The sequence below is a fragment of the Salvelinus sp. IW2-2015 genome, unplaced genomic scaffold (genome assembly GCF_002910315.2).
Source record: "Salvelinus sp. IW2-2015 unplaced genomic scaffold, ASM291031v2 Un_scaffold4244, whole genome shotgun sequence".
In the NCBI taxonomy this organism is placed as follows: domain Eukaryota; kingdom Metazoa; phylum Chordata; class Actinopteri; order Salmoniformes; family Salmonidae; genus Salvelinus; species Salvelinus sp. IW2-2015.
In genome coordinates this window covers 24,495-34,173 of record NW_019945515.1, presented here as the reverse complement: position 1 = coordinate 34,173, position 9,679 = coordinate 24,495, and the positions used below count along the sequence as shown (strand labels likewise).

Genomic DNA, 9,679 nt, shown 5'->3' with positions numbered 1-9,679 from the left:
ACTCAGCTCTATAGTCTCTTCACTTTCTTCACCTCTTGGAAGCCTGTGTTTTCTTTCCAAACTACTCTTAAGAATTGTTGCACTCTGAAGGCTTTTCAATTCTCTCTCTCTTTCAAGTGATCTCCAAACCTGCATATTGGGGCAGGAGTGTAGGATCTCTTTAGAGTTTGGAATCTCTTGCCGTTTTGCTTCACCACCAGAGAACTACCATCTTTTCCTGCCTCCTTTGACTGCAACTGTGTTTGAACTGTGTCTGTTGTGGTAGGATTCTGAGGAGAGAAGCTGCTTCCGATGTTCCACCAGGGGGACGGACAGCTCTTCAGTTGGTGTGTTGTCCCAATCCTCAAGACTATCTGGCTGTGGCTGAGATACACGACCGATACGTTTTACCTTCACAACAACATTCACTTCACGACCTTGATGACTTTTCCCATCAAGACCATCAACTGTCTGGGACATCTCTGTGTCGACCCCGTCTCTGGCTCAGAAAGAACACAGCGTGTTCTAAGATGGTTTTATCAAATCGCCCATCTCTCCTCAAGGCTGCTTCACCTTTTCCCCTTTGTACGTACACACAAACATACTTCACTTTCTCTTTAGCTCTGGGTTTTTCATTACTTTTGTTTTAATATTTTGTCCACCCTGAGTTTCAACACAGAAAGTCACAACTTGTCAGGTTGTATTTTTGCGGGGGGTTACTCTCGTTGTGAAAGGCTCTGGGTATCTGAGAACTGCCGTTTGGAACTTTGATGAAGCTGACTGTCACTAGCTCATCGTTATCAATTAAATGGCAGGGGAAATGTGTACTGACAGCTGCCCCTGCTCTTTTTCTCTTTGGATGACAATTTCCATCCCCTGTTTTTCTTTGTCATGTTCCGAACTCCGGCTTGTTCGCAGTCACCCAGACCGTTCCATGAGTATGGCATGTAACTCTGGTTGTTGTATGAAGCGGTATCGGAAGGAATGGCTTTCATCTGTGCTTCTTTCTGTGACAGAAGAGATGTAAGTGTTAAGTCTCTGGGATTAGAACCACAGTCTCCCTCTCAGGACACCAATGTCAACCATTAGGCAAGAGGAAATTCCCCTGGTCCGAGAGTGACACCGATTTTAAGAAGCAGGAAGAGAGTTACTCTGCCTCACCTCCGCTACATCAGCTTGTAAAATAGAAGACCATATTAAAAAGAACACTCATAATTCACTATTATTAATAACAGATAGATAAATACATTGGAAAGCATTATCAACTTTAGCAAATACAGGCAGATTAATGCATGTCTAACTTGATATCAGGATCCTGAGATTGGCTAGATGTTCCTGGCTGGTTGCCAGAGGATTTCTCTGATGAGAACTCTGTAATGCATGAGTTACAACATATACATCAACTACAATTACAACAAAGGGTCATTTTTCATCAAAACAAATTGTGTGACTTGCTTCAGCTGTCCAGCTGTATTTGTATGTTAGTGGAATAATATCTGAAGTTTAAATTGTTAGAGGCTAGTGTTGAAGAATTGGGGCTAGTATAGTAGTGACTGTATTATAAATACTAGAGGGAAAGTAGCCTTTAGTGACTTTAGTAGTGGAAAATGGTGGTGGTGTAGTAGTAGTAGTAGTACTGGTGTAGTAGTATAGTATAGTGGTAGTAGTGGTAGTAGTAGTAGTAATGGTAGTAGTAGTAATGGTAGTAGTGGTAGTAGCGGTAGTAGTAATAATGGTGTAGTAGTGGTATCTAACATAAACAGTGCTAAGGAATTTTATTGTTTGTGCTTTTCTTTTAACTAATTTCTGTCTTCTATTCATGTGCTGTTCTAGTAACCAGTGTGTTCATGCAAGTGGGGACTGTACAAATCCTCACTTATTAGTAGCTGCCATTTTGTCAGTACGACCAGATTATGTTTGGAGAACAAACAAAAGATATCTCAGTTTCAAGTCTTTTGAGTGCCCTGTGTAAGAATTCCACCACAGTGTACAAAAAAAATTGCATTCCAAAGAAGAGTCAGAAATAAGGTTGTACAATATTAAAGTGTAACTGCTGAAGCAAGTCACAAGAATAAAATAAAACAAAGATTAAAAGTAATATGACAGAGTGTGTGTGTCACCTTGGCATCAGATCCTGGAGATTGGTCAGGAGTTGTTGTGTTGGTGGTTTGAAGTGTTACTTGGACGTGTATCTTTCTGTAATTTAGAAAAACACCATCACATTTTGTAGGTTCTGGCGGTGACTCAAGTTGTAGAAAGTTGGTTGGTAGAACCCTTTCAAAATACTTCAAAAATGAGTCCAGTTTCTGTTGTTTCTTCCATAGATCTACCATGGTCTTATCTTCAGGCAACAGCAGTGCCTATTCTGCCAGCAGCACAAACAAAGACTCCACTTTTGTATGGTAATGAGGAAACCTTCAAAATAAAAGCCTGCATTTAAACACCATTGAATATCATTAGCTGAATAATAAGATAAAAATGGCCATTGAATTAAATTATATTATGACAAGAAAGGCGATAAGTTATTTATGAGATTTAAAAAATAGGGATTTAAAAAATATTTAAGACCAATTATGAAAACTGCAATGTTTATTATCCTGTTGTCTAGTCACTTATCCCTACCTATATGCACATATCTACCTCAATTACCTCGTACCCTGCACATCGACTCGGTACTGTACCGCGTGTATATAGACAAGTTATCGTTACTCATTGTGGATTTATTTATTGTGTATTATTCTCTCTGCATTGTTGGGAAGGACCCGTTAGTAAGCATTTCACTGGTAGTCTAAACCTGTTGTTTACCAAGCATTTCACTGCTAGTCTAAACCTGTTGTTTACCAAGCATTTCACTGTTAGTTTACACCTGTTGTTTACAAAGCATTTCACTGTTAGTTTAAACCTGTTGTTTACAAAGCATTTCACAGCTAGTCTAAACCTGTTGTTACAAAGCATTTCACGTTAGTCTAAACCTGTTTGTTACCAAGCATTTCACTGTTAGTTACACCTGTTGTTTACAAAGCATTTCACTGTTAGTTTACACCTGTAGTTTACCAAGTATTTCACTGTTAGTCCACACCTGTTGTTTACAAAGCATTTCACTGTTAGTTACACCCTGTTGTTTACAAAGCATTTCACTGTTAGTCCACACTGTTGTTGACCAAGCATTTCACTGGTAGTCACACCTTTGTTTACCAGCATTTCACTGTTAGTCTACACCTGTTGTTACCAAGCATTCACGGTAGTCTACACCTGTTGTTTACAAAGCATTTCACTGGTAGTCTACACCTGTTGTTTACAAAGCATTTCACTGTTAGTTTACACCTGTTGTTTACCAAGCATTTCACTGTTAGTCTAACCTGTGTTTACAAAGCATTCACCTGTTAGTTTACACTGTAGTTTACCAAGCATTTCACTGGTAGTCTACACCTGTTGTTACAAAGCATTTCACTGTTAGTTTACACCTGTAGTTTACCAAGCATTTCACTGGTAGTCCACACCTGTTGTTTACAAAGCATTTCACTGGTAGTCCACACCTGTTGTTACAAAGCATTTCACTGTTAGTCCACACCTGTTGTTTACAAAGCATTTCACTGTTAGTTTACACCTGTAGTTTTACAAAGCATTTCACTGTAGTCCACACCTGTTGTTTACAAAGCATTTCACTGTTAGTTTACACCTGTAGTTTACCAAGCATGAGAAATTAAAATGTGGTACTAACCAAAAAAACAAGAAAATGGTGCCGTCTGCTTTGCTTAACGTAAGTAATTTGAAATGATTTACACTTTTACTTTTGATACTTAAGTATATTTTAGCAATTACATTTTCTTTTGATATTTAAGTATATTTTATACTAAATAGTTTTAGACTTTTACTCAAGAAGTATTTTACTGGGCTACTTTTACTTGAGTCACTTGCTATTAAGGTATCTTTACTTTTACTCAAATATGACAACTGGGCACTTTTTCAATTGTCATAGATATCATCCACCTCCATGGCGTCGACCCCTGTGACGTCGACCCCTGTGYCGTCGACCCCTGTGGCGTCGACCCCTGTGGCGTCGCCTTTATCAAAGAGGAACTGGTGGAAGGTTCTCTGCTCTCCCTGATCTGTAGCTGAAGTGTTACTGTCGAACGGCAGCTTCTCCTGAAAGGCCTTGACCAGGCTGGCTTTATCAGACTGTGTCTTGACTCTTTCCATCACRACGTCTAATTTCTGACTCCTGTGGCTCAGGAATCCCTGTAGCACATCAACTCGTTTCCTACGCACCMCTTGGATGATGATCTCCTCAAGTATGRCTGACAGGGGAATAGCATACTCTTTGATACTCTGGGTTTTCTGTCCTTCACCCGGGTAGGAGTAGCCTCCTGTATGCATAGCTATCAGCTGGCAGTACTCATTGAAAACTGGAGAGCCAYAGGCACCGTGGAATAAACAGCTGTCATAAATAATCTTTTTTGTGTCCCTCGGTAGATGTGTGATGTCCCATTTCTCCTCTAAACATCTTCTCTTTATGACATGAAGAAATTCCTTATTTTCTGTTAAATGTTTTTCTACAGCTTGTTCGAAATCTCCACGTTGAATGATAAAGCAGGGGTCTGTCTTTTTCACCCCGCCCTCGGGGTGACCGATGATGAAGATTCCACCATCTGGAGACGGAAAGCTGAAGGTGTCCAGCAAGCTTAAAGGCAAGGTGATGTCAGGATCTGAGCTAAGCTCCAGCAAAGCAAAGTCAACATTCCCAGAATCATCTTTTCCATAGGCTACAACCTCACTTTGCACTGGTATCTGCTGCGTTTTCTCACCCAGGTCTTCAAAGTCAAACGTGACRMTTACAGATTGTTGCAGCGTGTTAGTTATCGGCTCATAGATTTCCTGGACAACATGGGCGTTTGTAAGGATGAACTTGTCAAACAGAAGGAAGCCAGTTCCTMTTGCTGTCCCTTCAATTCTCACCTGACAAACAGAAGCACTCAGCTCCATTAGTCTCTTCACTTTCTTCACCTCTTGGAAGCTCTGTGTTTTCTTTCCAAACTCTACTCTTAAGAATTGTTGCACTAATCGAAATCAATCATTTAAAAACAAGATATTGTTGTCTACTTTAATGGAAGATTCCATTATCTTGCCCATAGGCAGAAAACAACAAGTCTGGTGAGTGTTTTCATAGTGTAGTGAAATGCTGTTGTATAAGAAATCCAAAATGAAAATACGACTTTCTCGAATAGTTTCATTGTATTATATCTGGAGGTATTTACCCCTCAAATTATGATTCTGCTATTTCAAGCCACACCCCATTCCTGACAGGTGTATAAAATCAGGCCACACAGCCATGCATCTCCCATATACAAACATTGCAGCAGAATGGCCTACGACAGCTCAGTTGACTTTTCAGAGCCAAACCCGGTCATAGGATTTGGTGATTGTTATTAATCCTACTAACGCCGTAAACGTAGCTAATCTTCCTGGGTCCAACCACCAATTAACAAGCATGACAAACAATTACAAAGAAGACTTACATAACATTAAGAAGTAAGACATACCCACCACAATTCAAAATACCTACGGATGCAACCTTCCAACAAGTCAGTTTGTAAAATTTCGCTAGAGTTCCCCGTCAACTGTAAGTGTGTTATTGTGAAGTGGAAACGCATGGACAACAACGGCTCAGCCGGAATGGTAGGCCACACAAGCTCACAGAACGGGAACCATCGAGTGCTGAAGCGCATCAAAAATGATCTGTCCCGGTGCAACAGCCACCACCAGTTCCCAAAACGCCCTGGAAGAAACGTCAGCCACAGACTGTTCTCGGAGCTTCATGAAATGGGTTTCATGCCGACAGCCCGCCACACAAGCTAAGATGACCACAGGCGAATCAAGCGTGGCTGGAGTGGTGTTACAAGCTCGCCTCCCATGCAACTCTGGAGCAGAAGAAACACGTCTCTGGATGGAATCCCACCTCACCATCTGGCAGTCTGAACACACAACTATGGGTTTGAAGACTCAGGGGGATGCCACCTGTGTGAATGCAAGTCAAACTGTAAGTTTGGTGGAGGAGGAATAATTGTTGGGCTGTTTTTTATGGTCTGCTCGGCCCCTTAGTTTCAGTGAGGGAAATTTAACACAACAGCATACAAGTGACAGTCTAGATGATCGTTCTCCCCAAAAGGCCTTTTAGTAAGGCCCTTTTTCTGTTCAGCATGACAATGCCCCCTTGCACAAAGCGAGATCCATACAGAAATGGTTGCTAGATTGTGTGAAAGAACTTCGACTGCCGCAAACAGAGCCCTGACCTCACCAACCTCACGACACCACCTTGGGAATAATTGGACGCCGACTGCGAGCAGGCCTAATCGCCCAACATTCGTGCCCATTCACTAATGCTCTTGTGACTAATAGAAGCAAGTCACACAGCAATGTTCAGACATGCTAGTGTAGAAGCCTTCCAAAAGAGCGAGGCGTTATAGCCCAAAGGGGGGAACCAACTCCATATGACTAGTGATCATGTTAAGTGGCATGATTGGGTCTCCATGAGGCAGCAGCCTCTCTGAGCTAGGATTGCTGTTAGCAGCTGATGCCTTGAGATAGAAGCTGTTCTTCTGTCAGTCTCTCGGTCCCAAGCTTTGATGCACCTGTACTGACTCGCATTCTGATGATAGCCGGGGTGAAACAGCGCAGTCGGCTCGGTGGTTGTTCTGTCCTTCGATGAATCTTTTTGGCCTTCCTGTGACATCGGGTGCTTAGGTTCCTGGTATGTGCAGGCTATTTTCCCCCGGTGATGCTTGTGCAGACCAACACCAGCCTCTGGAGAGCCTCGTTGAGGGCGGAGCAGTTGCCACTACCCAGGCTTTGGCATACAGCCCGCAGATCCTACACTTACTACTGTTGTGATCGTCTACAAACTTGATGAATGAGTTGGAAGGAGTGTATGGCCATCGCAGCGTGGTTGAACAGGGAGTACAGGAGGGGCTGAGCATGCACCCTTGTGGGGCCCCCAGTTGCAGGGTCAGCGAGATGGAGATGTGTTTCCTAACCTCACCACCTGGGGCGCGGCCTTTCAGGAAGTCCAGGACCCAATGCACAGGGCGGGTTTGAGGCCCAGGGCCTCCAGCTGATTATGAAGCTTGGAGGTACTATGGTGTGAATGCTGAGCTGTAGGCAATGAACAACATTTCGTCCATAGCTATTCCTCTTGTCAGATGGATAGGGCAGTGTGCATGTCTGGCAATTGCATCGTCTGTGGACCTTAGCGTGGTATGCAAACTGAAGTGGGTCTAGGGTGCCGGTAAGGTGGAGGTGATATGATCCTCTGACTAGTCTCCTCAAAGCACTTCATGAATCGACAGAAAGTGGAGTACAGGAACAATGGTGCCACTTGAGAGGCAATGTGGTAAGCAGACTGGATAGGTAGCGGATTTAATTAATATGTCCATAAACAACACCAGCCAGCTGGTCCGCAGCCCTCTGAGGACGCGCAGGGATGGCCAGTTGGGCAGCAGCCTGCTGAGGTTTAAATCCATTTAAATGTTTTACTCACGTCAGCCACGGAGAAAGGAGAACGGAGGGGCGCAGTTTTGTTAGCGGGCCCAAGACGGTGCTATGTAATTAGTCCTCAAAAGCAGGCAAAGAAGGTGTTTAGTTGTCTGGCAGCGTGACGTCGGTGTCCGCGCCGTGGCTGATTTTCTTGTAGAGTTTCTGTAGACCCTGCACAATACGTCTTGGTGTCTGAGCCGTTGAATTGCGACTCCATTTGTCCCTGTACTGATTTGTGCTGTTTGATTGCTTGCGGAGAATAAACTACAACCCTGTTTTAATACTTCAGCCATATCCAACCTCTTTCCATGGTTCAATGCGGTGTTCACCTTTCATTATTGCGAATGCCGCCCTTTCACCACCGCGACAACTGGTTAGGGAAGGTTTTAATAGTCTCACAGTGAGTACAACATCTCCAATGCACTTCCTTATAAATTCACTCACGAGTCACATATAGGTCGATGTTATTTCTTCTGAGCGCTTGACTGGAACATATCCTGCCCCGCACTGATTAAAACAATCTTGAAGCGTGGATGTCCGATGGTCAGACCAGGCGTTGAATGGTTCTGGGTCACTGGTTACATCCTGTTGAGTTTCTGCTATAAGACAGTAGAGCATAGATGGGCGTCGTGGTTGGATTTTGCCAAGGGAGGGCGGTGGAGGGCTTCGTATGCATCGCGGAAGGTTATGAGTAAGCATGGTCGATGTGTATTACCCCGCGCATAGTTGCAATTCAATACCTAATAGAATTAGTTAGCCTGTTCTCAAATTTGCTTTGTTAAAATCCACAAGCTACAAATAAATGCAGCCTCACGAATATGGTTTCCAGTTTAACATCAGGTGCAGTGAGAGTTAAACTTTACGGGCTGACTTGGTGTCCTACTTGAGCGGGAATGTACACAGCTGTGACGATAACTGATGAATATTCTCTGGTAGGTAATAGTGCCGGCAATTTGACATTGTAAGGAATTCTAGGTCAGGTGAGCAGAAGGGACTTACTTCCCGTACTGTTTGTTATGAATTACACCATAGAGTTAGTTAATTCAGAAGCAATACGCCCTTCCTCTTCCGCAGAGAGTGTTTATCTATTAGTGCGATGCCATGGAGGAGCCCGGTGTGCTGAACGACTTCTGTACAACATAGTCCCAGAGAGAGCCATGTTCCGTGAAAACAGAGATGTTACAAAATCTCGATGTCTCCTGGAAGGCCACCCTTGCTCGAATTTTCGTCTACCGCTTATTGTCCAAGAGACAGGGTAATTTGGCGAGTAGTATGCTCTGGAGTGGTGCGTGATGTGCAGTCTACAGAGCCTGACAGGAGGTCGCTCCGTCTGCCCCTCTGTGGCGCCGTTGTCTTGGGTCGCTTCTGGGATTAGATCATAGTCCTGGTGTAGTCCGAACAGGATACGCTTCGGGAAATCATGTCCTGGTCATGCAATGTTTGTAAATTGGACGGTCGCTTCTTAATAGCCACATAAGTTCTTCCCGCTGTACTGTAAAAGAACTTAAGATTTCCTGGGAACCAATTAAGACAATAATACATAAAAAACAAATCTGCATAGTTTCCGTAAGGACTCGGGTGAGGTTACCAATCTCTGTCGGTCGCCATCTTTGAAGCTTGAGTAGTAAGCATTTCACTTAGTATCTACACCTGTTGTTTACCAAGCATTTCCACTGTTAATTAGTACTGTTCGTCTAACCTGTTTGTTACAAGCATTTCACTGTTAGTCTAACCTGTTGTTTACAAGCATTTCACTGTTAGTTACACCTGTTGTTTACCAAGCATTTCACTGTTAGTCTAACCTGTTGTTTTACAGCATTTCACTGTTAGTCTACACCTGTTGTTTACAAGCATTTCACTGTTAGTCTACACCTGTTGTTTACAAGCATTTCACTGTTAGTCTACACCTGTTGTTTCAAGCATTTCACTGTTATTTGTCTGATCTACCTGTTGTTTACCAAGCATTTCACTGTTAGTCTAACCTGTTGTTTACAAGCATTTCACTGTTAGTCTACACCTGTTTTTACCAAGCATTTCACTGTTAGTTACACCTGTTGTTTACAAGCATTTCACTGTTAGTCTTACACCTGTTGTTTACAACATTTCACTGTTAGTCTACACCTGTTGTTTACCAGCATTTCACCTGTTAGTCTAGCACACTGTGTTTACG

The 9,679-nt window shown here is 43.0% G+C and overlaps 1 pseudogene; it reads right to left on the bottom strand.

Annotated features, from left to right (window-relative positions):
• LOC112077064 (serine protease FAM111A-like) overlaps positions 1–9,679 on the bottom strand; it is a 28,020-nt pseudogene that overhangs the window by 4,721 nt on the left and 13,620 nt on the right.